General features: G+C 39.0%; 1 pseudogene; it reads left to right on the top strand.

Annotated features, from left to right (window-relative positions):
• The first annotated feature begins 469 nt into the window (after window positions 1-469).
• LOC102200475 (E3 ubiquitin/ISG15 ligase TRIM25-like) lies at window positions 470-1,523 on the top strand (annotated as a pseudogene).
• Window positions 1,524-8,066: the final 6,543 nt, after the last annotated feature.

Raw genomic sequence — 8,066 nt, 5'->3', positions numbered from 1 at the left:
TACTTCACTAAACAATGACATGACTCACAAAAAATCCACTGACTTGTGTTACAACAGCCAGAAGCACAGTGACCCAAGACATATCAAAGTCCTCAGTAGATCCTACAGAGCTTAAATCCCAAATCCCCACAAGTCAGTCAGAACTGCAAAACCCTCCTAGATAAGAGATCCAATTCAATTCACATGTTAGGAGCTAAAAGTTAAAGCTCTGAGTGTAAAAATTCCTGTTTAAATTCCTGTAAACTGTTTAACTGGGTCATAGTTGTTACTGTATTCAGTAAGTCAAGCATAACACACCATGCCTGTCACAACACGCTCTTTGTCACACTGTTAATACTTCCCCTGTATAAGGGTGGATTGCAAGAAGTAAAAAAGAGCTCAGTTTCCCTTCAGGGCACAGAGGCTGTTTGTCTTCACAGAACGTGAAACCTATGTGACAGTCAGAGAGAAAATAGGGAATTAGCGCAGCAAGAAAATCAAATGGACCCAGAAACCTTCACTTGTTCGATCTGTTTGGATCTACTGAAGGATCCAGTGACTATTCCCTGTGGACACAGCTACTGCATGAACTGTATTACAAAACTCTGGAATGGCGAGAAGGTAAAGAAAATCCAAAGCTGTCCTCAATGTAGGCAGATCTTCACAGTGAGGCCCGTGCTGGTGAAAAATACCATTTTAGCAAATTTAGTGGAGGAGCTGAAGAAGACTGGACTCCAAGCTGCTACTGCTGATCACTGCTATGCTGGACCTGAAGATGTGGCCTGTGGTCTCTGTATTGGAAGAAAACTGAAAGCCCGCAAATCCTGTTTAATCTGTCTGACTTCTTACTGTGAGAAACACCTCAAGCCTCATTATTATTCACCTACATTAAAAGAACACAAGCTGGTGGAGCCCTCCAAGAAGCTCCAGGAGAACATCTGCTCTCATCATGATGAGGTGATGAAGATGTTCTGCCGTTCTGATCAGCAGAGTATCTGTTATCTCTGCTCTGTGGATGAACATAAAGGCCACGACACAGTCTCAGCTGCAGCAGAAAGGACTGAGAGGCAGAGAGAGCTGGAGGTGAGTCGACAAAACATCCAGCAGAGAATCCAGGACAGAGAGAAAGATGTGAAGCTGCTTCAACAGGAGGTGGAGGCCATCAATCAGTCTGCTGATCAAACAGTGGAGCACAGTGAGAAGATCTTCACTGAGCTGATCCATCTCATCCAGAAAAGAAGCTCTGATGTGAAGCAGCAGATCAGATCCCAGCAGGAAACTGAAGTGAGTCGAGTCAAAGAGCTTGAGGAGAAGCTGGAGCAGGAGATCACTGAGCTGAAGAGGAAAGATGCTGAGCTGAAGCAGCTCTCACACACAGAGGATCACATCCAGTTTCTACACAACTACCCCTCACTGTCAGCACTCAGTGAGTCTACAGACTCATCCAGCATCAATATCCGTCCTCTGAGCTACTTTGAGGATGTGACAGCAGCTGTGTCAGAGGTCAGAGATAAACTACAGGACATTCTGAGAGAGGAATGGACAAACATCTCACTGACAGTCACTGAAGTGGATGTTTTACTGTCGGATCCACAAGCAGAGCCAAAGACTAGAGCGGAATTTTTAAAATATTCACGTGAAATCACACTGGATCCAAACACGGCAAACACATATCTGTTATTATCAGAGGAGAACAGAAAAGCAACATCCACAAAGAAACAGTCTTATTCTGATCATCCAGACAGATTCACTGGATGGTGGCAGGTCCTGAGTAGACAAAGTCTGACTGGACGTTGTTACTGGGAGGTGGAGTGGAGAGGTGGAGGAATTATTGTAGCAGCTGCGTACAAGAATATCAGCAGAGTAGAAACTGGATGTTGGTTTGGACATAATGACAAATCTTGGGCATTAGATTGTTTGAAAAATAGTTATACATTTTGGTACAACAACATCCAAACTCGTGTCTCAGGTCCTCGTTCCTCCAGAGTAGGAGTGTACCTGGATCACAGAGCAGGTATTTTGTCCTTCTACAGCGTCTCTGAAACCATGACTCTCCTCCACAGAGTCCAGACCACATTCACTCAGCCGCTCTATGCTGGACTTTGGCTTTGTTATTCTTATGGGGACATTGCTGAGTTTGTTAAACTGAAATAGACTGAATCCTTTCATACTGTTGTGGGATTAAAACAGTATTTTAGTTTCCATTTCTTTTTTTGTTTCCATCATTATTGTGGCATTCTGCAATGCACAGAAATCAGTTACACATTACAGGTGGTACCTTGACATGTTCTAAATGTTCTCTTGATGTTTTTGAGGTCTTGTTAGATTGAGCTCTTTACTGTGTCTGTCTAGCCATAAAAACAATCACTTCTTGTGACTCCTGTGAACAAACTGACACGGTGTGGTTTTACAAATGTCTCTTTGCTGATGTTGCTGAAGATGCTGAAAGCTCAGTGAAGTTTTCTTTAAAATGTTTTTCTGAAGGTTAATTTTAAAATTGATGCACAACACAAGAGGGCACCTTCATCCTGCTAACAGGGATGTAGAGGAGGTTAAAACACCTCAGCTCAGTTTGTCCACATTTTTTAGATTCTGACATGTTTTTAGCCTGATAAAACCCTTTATGAGTCGATTGTATTGCAAATCATGGTAAAAAGAATCAAATTGTCATTAGCTAATTAATTTGGAGCTGTATCATGTAATATTATAGAAACATTTCCTTCAAAAACAGAATATTTACTAACTGACCTTTTTCCATGGACTCATGTCTTCCTCATCTTACTGCCACGTTGAAACCACAAACTCCAGAAGATGTACAACAAATTGTGCATCTTCACCACACAGCTTTCTACTGTTTACTTTCATACCCACTAAATAAGAACCAAAAATATAATATAATTAATATGAAAGTATGAATTTTTATGTACCCCTTAAAAGAAAAGAAATCTTATTTGCTTGTTTCTTCTTGGTCATAATCCTGGATCCTGAAAGGTTTTGAGTTTTTGGACTTCTAGTGTATCCCTGTTCACTGTACCCTCTGCTAAACACCCCTCCCAAGAGGTTTTGGCCTCTAGTCAAAGGAACATTGTAATAAAGCATATTTCACCCAGTGGGGGTTTAATTTATTCAAGCATAAAATAAATGTCTGTATGCCAAATGCTCAGGAAGAACAAGGAAGTCCACAACCCCAAGCGAGGTAACACAGAATCATTGCCATTTCTATAGCCAGACCAATCCTGCATCATCTCCCAAAAGCCTGTTCTGAGCAAAAACCCTGTATGTTATTGAGGCTGACTTCACACAAGGAGGACCTTTCCTTAAGATTAGTGAGCAAACTAGACACAGTACCTATAAACCTTTAAAAGAGAAGAAGATTAACCTTGTGGCTCACAACTAACCTGAAATTGAGTATGTGGTTTCCTTCCCTTTTTATAGTGAGACGGAGAGGAGCGGAGAGAGAGGGAAATCAGCTGGGACCGACAGCTGTCAGACTGGTGATAAAGACCTGTGTGTGTGTGTACCTGTGTATAGTGCATTTCACAGAGTATCATCCTACTTTTCCCTTCTGACTCTTCTATGGTCATCCATTTGCATTTGTACATGACATCAGAAGAGACACCAACACAGACTGAAAACACTGCATCATTAACTCATAATTTATATTTTACAAATATATAAAATACAGACAGTGTTGAAAAAAGAAAAAAACTAAATGACTGAGACGGATTCTGTTGTACTGGATTAACTTTCAAGATAAGCCCACGATTCCAGATGTTCTGCAAAACCTTTTTGCACAAAATTGCATTTACCTTATTTTACTGAGACAGTGTGCAAAGATGAGATCAACAGCAATGAGCTGTGGGCTGAAACACAACACAGATGTATAACATTGTTAATAAAGTTAATTTGTCTGAAATAAATTGATGACATTTATATGTCCTAGGGCCCATTCAGATGAACATCAAGATTCTCCTCAATTATTTAACTGTTTTTAATATTATTTAACAGAATTCTACTTGTACAAACACAGAAGGGCATTCAATAACAAGAAACCCAAAACTAGATCATCCATTAACTCAAGTTAAGGTAAATATGGTGAGTTGTGAATTTAATGTACACTCGGCCTAGTGTGGAAAAGCTGGAGTGCTGGGCTGCAGCTTGTCAGTCTGGTAACTCAAACAGGCTCTTTTCCACACTGTTCTTATTTATAAAGTGCATTACAAATCCGAACACGACTACTAACAGGTGGATATTTGTGTTTTAATTCAAATAGCCAAACAACATAGAGCCACTTACTCCTAAAGAGAGAGACAGTGAAAGTGAACAGTATATCCTTGGTTTCTTAACATAACACTCATTGTTGCAGACAGGTGTGGCCCAAAAAGTGATCCCTTAGACTGATTTTTAGTTTTAGTGTTATTCATTTTCCTCTGAGTTATCCATTCTGCCACTAGTTAGCTAACATAAACTAATCTAAGTCTATTAGCTGCAACTAACAAACCAACAACATGACATTGGATGATGTTCCATACTGACAGAATATGGCACTAAATATGTTTTTAAAACTTTGAGCACTTATTTCTTAATTCCAGCTTCACAGACAGCATTATATCTATATCTGTTTTTGAGATCAGGGCTCAAAGGTTTAAATTAGCATTTTTATGTGTAGTGTTTCATGTCTTCTATAAGTAAAATAAATAAATAAATAAAACCTTGTGCAGATCATAATTCAGAACTCATCAGATTTTTACATTTTCTTTAACATCAAGTAATATAGTAGAATCTTCCTTTAAATGTATGGCTATATTTCAAATCAAACTTTTAACAGCTTAATCAAGATGATTTTACAACCAAAATAATAATCGACTGTCTGACAAAACTGGGACTTAAAATCTGACATAACATCAGATGTACTTACTATGGATCAGCTAATAATCTAATTTGTTGGGACTAAAGTCTTCCTCATTCCTGGTTCTCTTTGTTTGACGAAGTCTATGTGTTGTATTATCTTGATTAACATGTTCAACTCTAGATTTGATGCTTCTTGGTAGTGAATAACGTCCACAACCCAGTCTTTCTCCCTTTTCAGTAAAATCTGCAAATGTTTGAGGGTATCTATTTACAATGATCTTAGCAACCTCTTCACAAGTTGCACGTTTAGGGTTTCTGCAGTTAACTTGCATGGCCTCCACAACAATTCTAACCATACTTCTCCTGTCCTCTGGATGACCTCTGTCTCCTCTTGTGATTGCATGCGACAGTTGGAGTGGAAATCCTTCCCAAGCTCCAGAGTAATGGTGTCATTCAAATTCTTTGGTCTGCCATCTAAAAAAAAAAAAGAGAGAGAGAGAGATCATTGGAAAAGCAACTTTATATGGCTATTTCAACAAATATGTCCTCACTAAAAGATGAACCCTGCAATTAGGATTGAGTACTAACAGAAAGGCAGTTTTGGGGACCTTGTCTGAAGATGAAAATCAATCCCAGGACTGCAAAAGAAATACAAACTCAAGGTCTTGCATTGAAAAGTTGAAAAATACATCGTAAAATACAGTATATTTTACAGTTTGTCACAATTTCCAACCTTAGTCCTACCATTACCAACGAAAGGTTAATGGTGTTAGATTCAGTGTCTACTTTTGCTTCGTGCATTGCACAGCTTCAAAGATCCTGAAATTCCTCTATGATGCTCTGTATAGTGCTGGTTGGCAAGAGCATTTTAGCCTGCATTTTTAAATGACACAAAGTCAACTGTCTTCTAATAGATTGTGTCCTGTCCTTGTATTATGGCAAATCCCCCAATTTCTTGTTTCCTTGACTGCTGAACTGTCTACTTATGTTTTTGAGAAATATGGCTGGAAAATGATGTTCGGACACTGAAGTATTTAGAGCAACCTTCAAATGGACATAATACTTCCCCCCCCCCCATGTTTGATATGAAATCTGAGAGGGGCACAAAGAGCTGTGAAGTTTTGTGCAGCATACCCACATCCAGGAACTTGATAGCTGAGGTCACCAGTGAACTTATAAAACTCCTCCTCAGTGGTCTCCCTTCTTGTCCTGTGATTCCTAGGCATATGTGAATGAAGGCAGAAAATGTTCTGAAAGTGGCAGGGCAGTTCTCAGTTCCACAAGAAAGCCTATAGTTAGCTACATGTTTGTGGCTTTTAACATGCAAACTGAACAATATAAATTTCCGTGCACTGAAGCCACAAAATTTAGAAATACACACAGTTGCAAAAGTTCAGTGACCAATTACCTTTCCTAAATGACATATGCAATGCAAAAAATAAGAGTATTGTCAATAGGGACCAATTCCCAGTTTTTACATGATCAAAATTATTCACAAAAGGCTTCAATAAACAGAAAATGTGTGTCGACAAGAGAGCAGTGCACAAAAATGAAAAGATATCTGAGCTTGACGCTTTAATGGGTTTAACATGACTTAGTCAGCACTCCGCACCGTACAGGTAGTACAAGCACACCTGAAAACACTGACCAGCTAACAGCTTTAAGCATTTGGGCGCAACCTCGGTAGTTCACCGATTCACCTGTTGCAAAAGTTTTCTATCAAGTCTCATAAATCCATTGGCAACTATTACCTTACTAGTCTTTTGAGTCTCCACATTCATAGATATTGACATTTTGTCTTAGCATTTGAATTAAAATATCCTGGTAAGGTAGCTTAAAAGTCAAAACAAACAGTAATAAGAACGCATTTTGGACTTCTCTCGAATAAGTGAAAAAAACACTTACCTTCAGACTGATTAGCTGGTTTCGATCCAACTTTCATGTGTTCCATGTGAGTCCGTTTTAGGGAAAAAGTGTTAAGTGGTTTCATTTAATTTTGAAATACTCCCGCATGGATGAGCAATTTGGAGTCTAGCAGAGTTATCACGAATAGCATATGATCTTCAGATATAATCCAATCAACCTTGCATTTAACCCGATTGAACATCCAGTTACCTCTGACTACTTCTAAGTTGCACATGTTAACGGTCTCATCATCACTCTGTGCTGCAGCGAACTGGATCTGTGGCACAGAATAGTTGATGGCCATGTTGTTCTCCTGCTTTGCAACTTTGTTTGAGTCTGAATTGCAGCTTAAAAGTGCAAAACTAAGAAAAGCAGATCAATATTTTCTTCTTCTTGTTATTTAATGGTGGTTGGCAACCAGCGAAAGGAGCATTAACCACCTCGAGCAATATTTTGTATCCCCATTGTTGTTTAGAAAGTGAATACCCGACGTGTGCGTCATACGTCACGTTGTATGTAAGAAGAAGGTGTGGTGTCGGCTATCGCACCAGTCACATTAAAAAGCTTTAAAAACGTAACAATTGCTTTAAAAACACAATCCAACGCGCTAAACTGTTATAATGTGTTACATTATCACATATATCCAGGACATCTCTTCTGAACCTAGACGAAGTGGTGCTACAAAGGAATTATTTCTTTAGGAGAGCATTTAATAGCAGTCTGGCCTGCCACAAAATGCACCTCTAAAAATACAGTTTCTGCTTGTCCCCAAATTTATTAATTTTGAGAGTGAAGTTGTAGGACTGATGCTGGTTAGTGGTGTAGGTTTCATGGATGTGACACCTTAACTTCTGTAAAATGACGACCAGAGCATATTATTAGGTTAGTTCACTGTAGTTAGGCAGAGGTGTCTTAAAAAGTACCACCTTATACAAAACAAATGAAGGTCCAGTATAAGAAAGAATAAGAAGAGAAAAAAGGAACACCCTGCTAAATGAAGTCATTTTTAAACATTACTCTAAATGTAGCCATTAGTTTTTGTTGCTGGCCATACAAAAAATAAGTATACTTCAATTATATTTCCCAAGTATACCTCACCTAGTACGTATACTAATAATGCTTCTTGGGACTATATTGGCCCCCGTTGTAGTACAGGGCGAGGCTCAGCCATTGCACTGCGGTTGTGCTGACCCCTGTGAATTCCCCAAATGAGAATCTCAGTTGGAGATAATGAAGAAGACAAAAGAAAGATGTGGAAAGTACCAAGGAAGTATTTGAATATTTGTATGTAGGATAATGTGAGAGTATTGTGTGTTTGTTTACTCGACCTT

Source organism: Pundamilia nyererei, unplaced genomic scaffold (genome assembly GCF_000239375.1).
Source record: "Pundamilia nyererei isolate P.nyererei 1_Seehausen unplaced genomic scaffold, PunNye1.0 scaffold00469, whole genome shotgun sequence".
NCBI lineage: Eukaryota > Metazoa > Chordata > Actinopteri > Cichliformes > Cichlidae > Pundamilia > Pundamilia nyererei.
The sequence above is the reverse complement of the archived record's forward strand: the minus strand, read 5'-3'. Positions and strand labels throughout refer to the sequence as shown.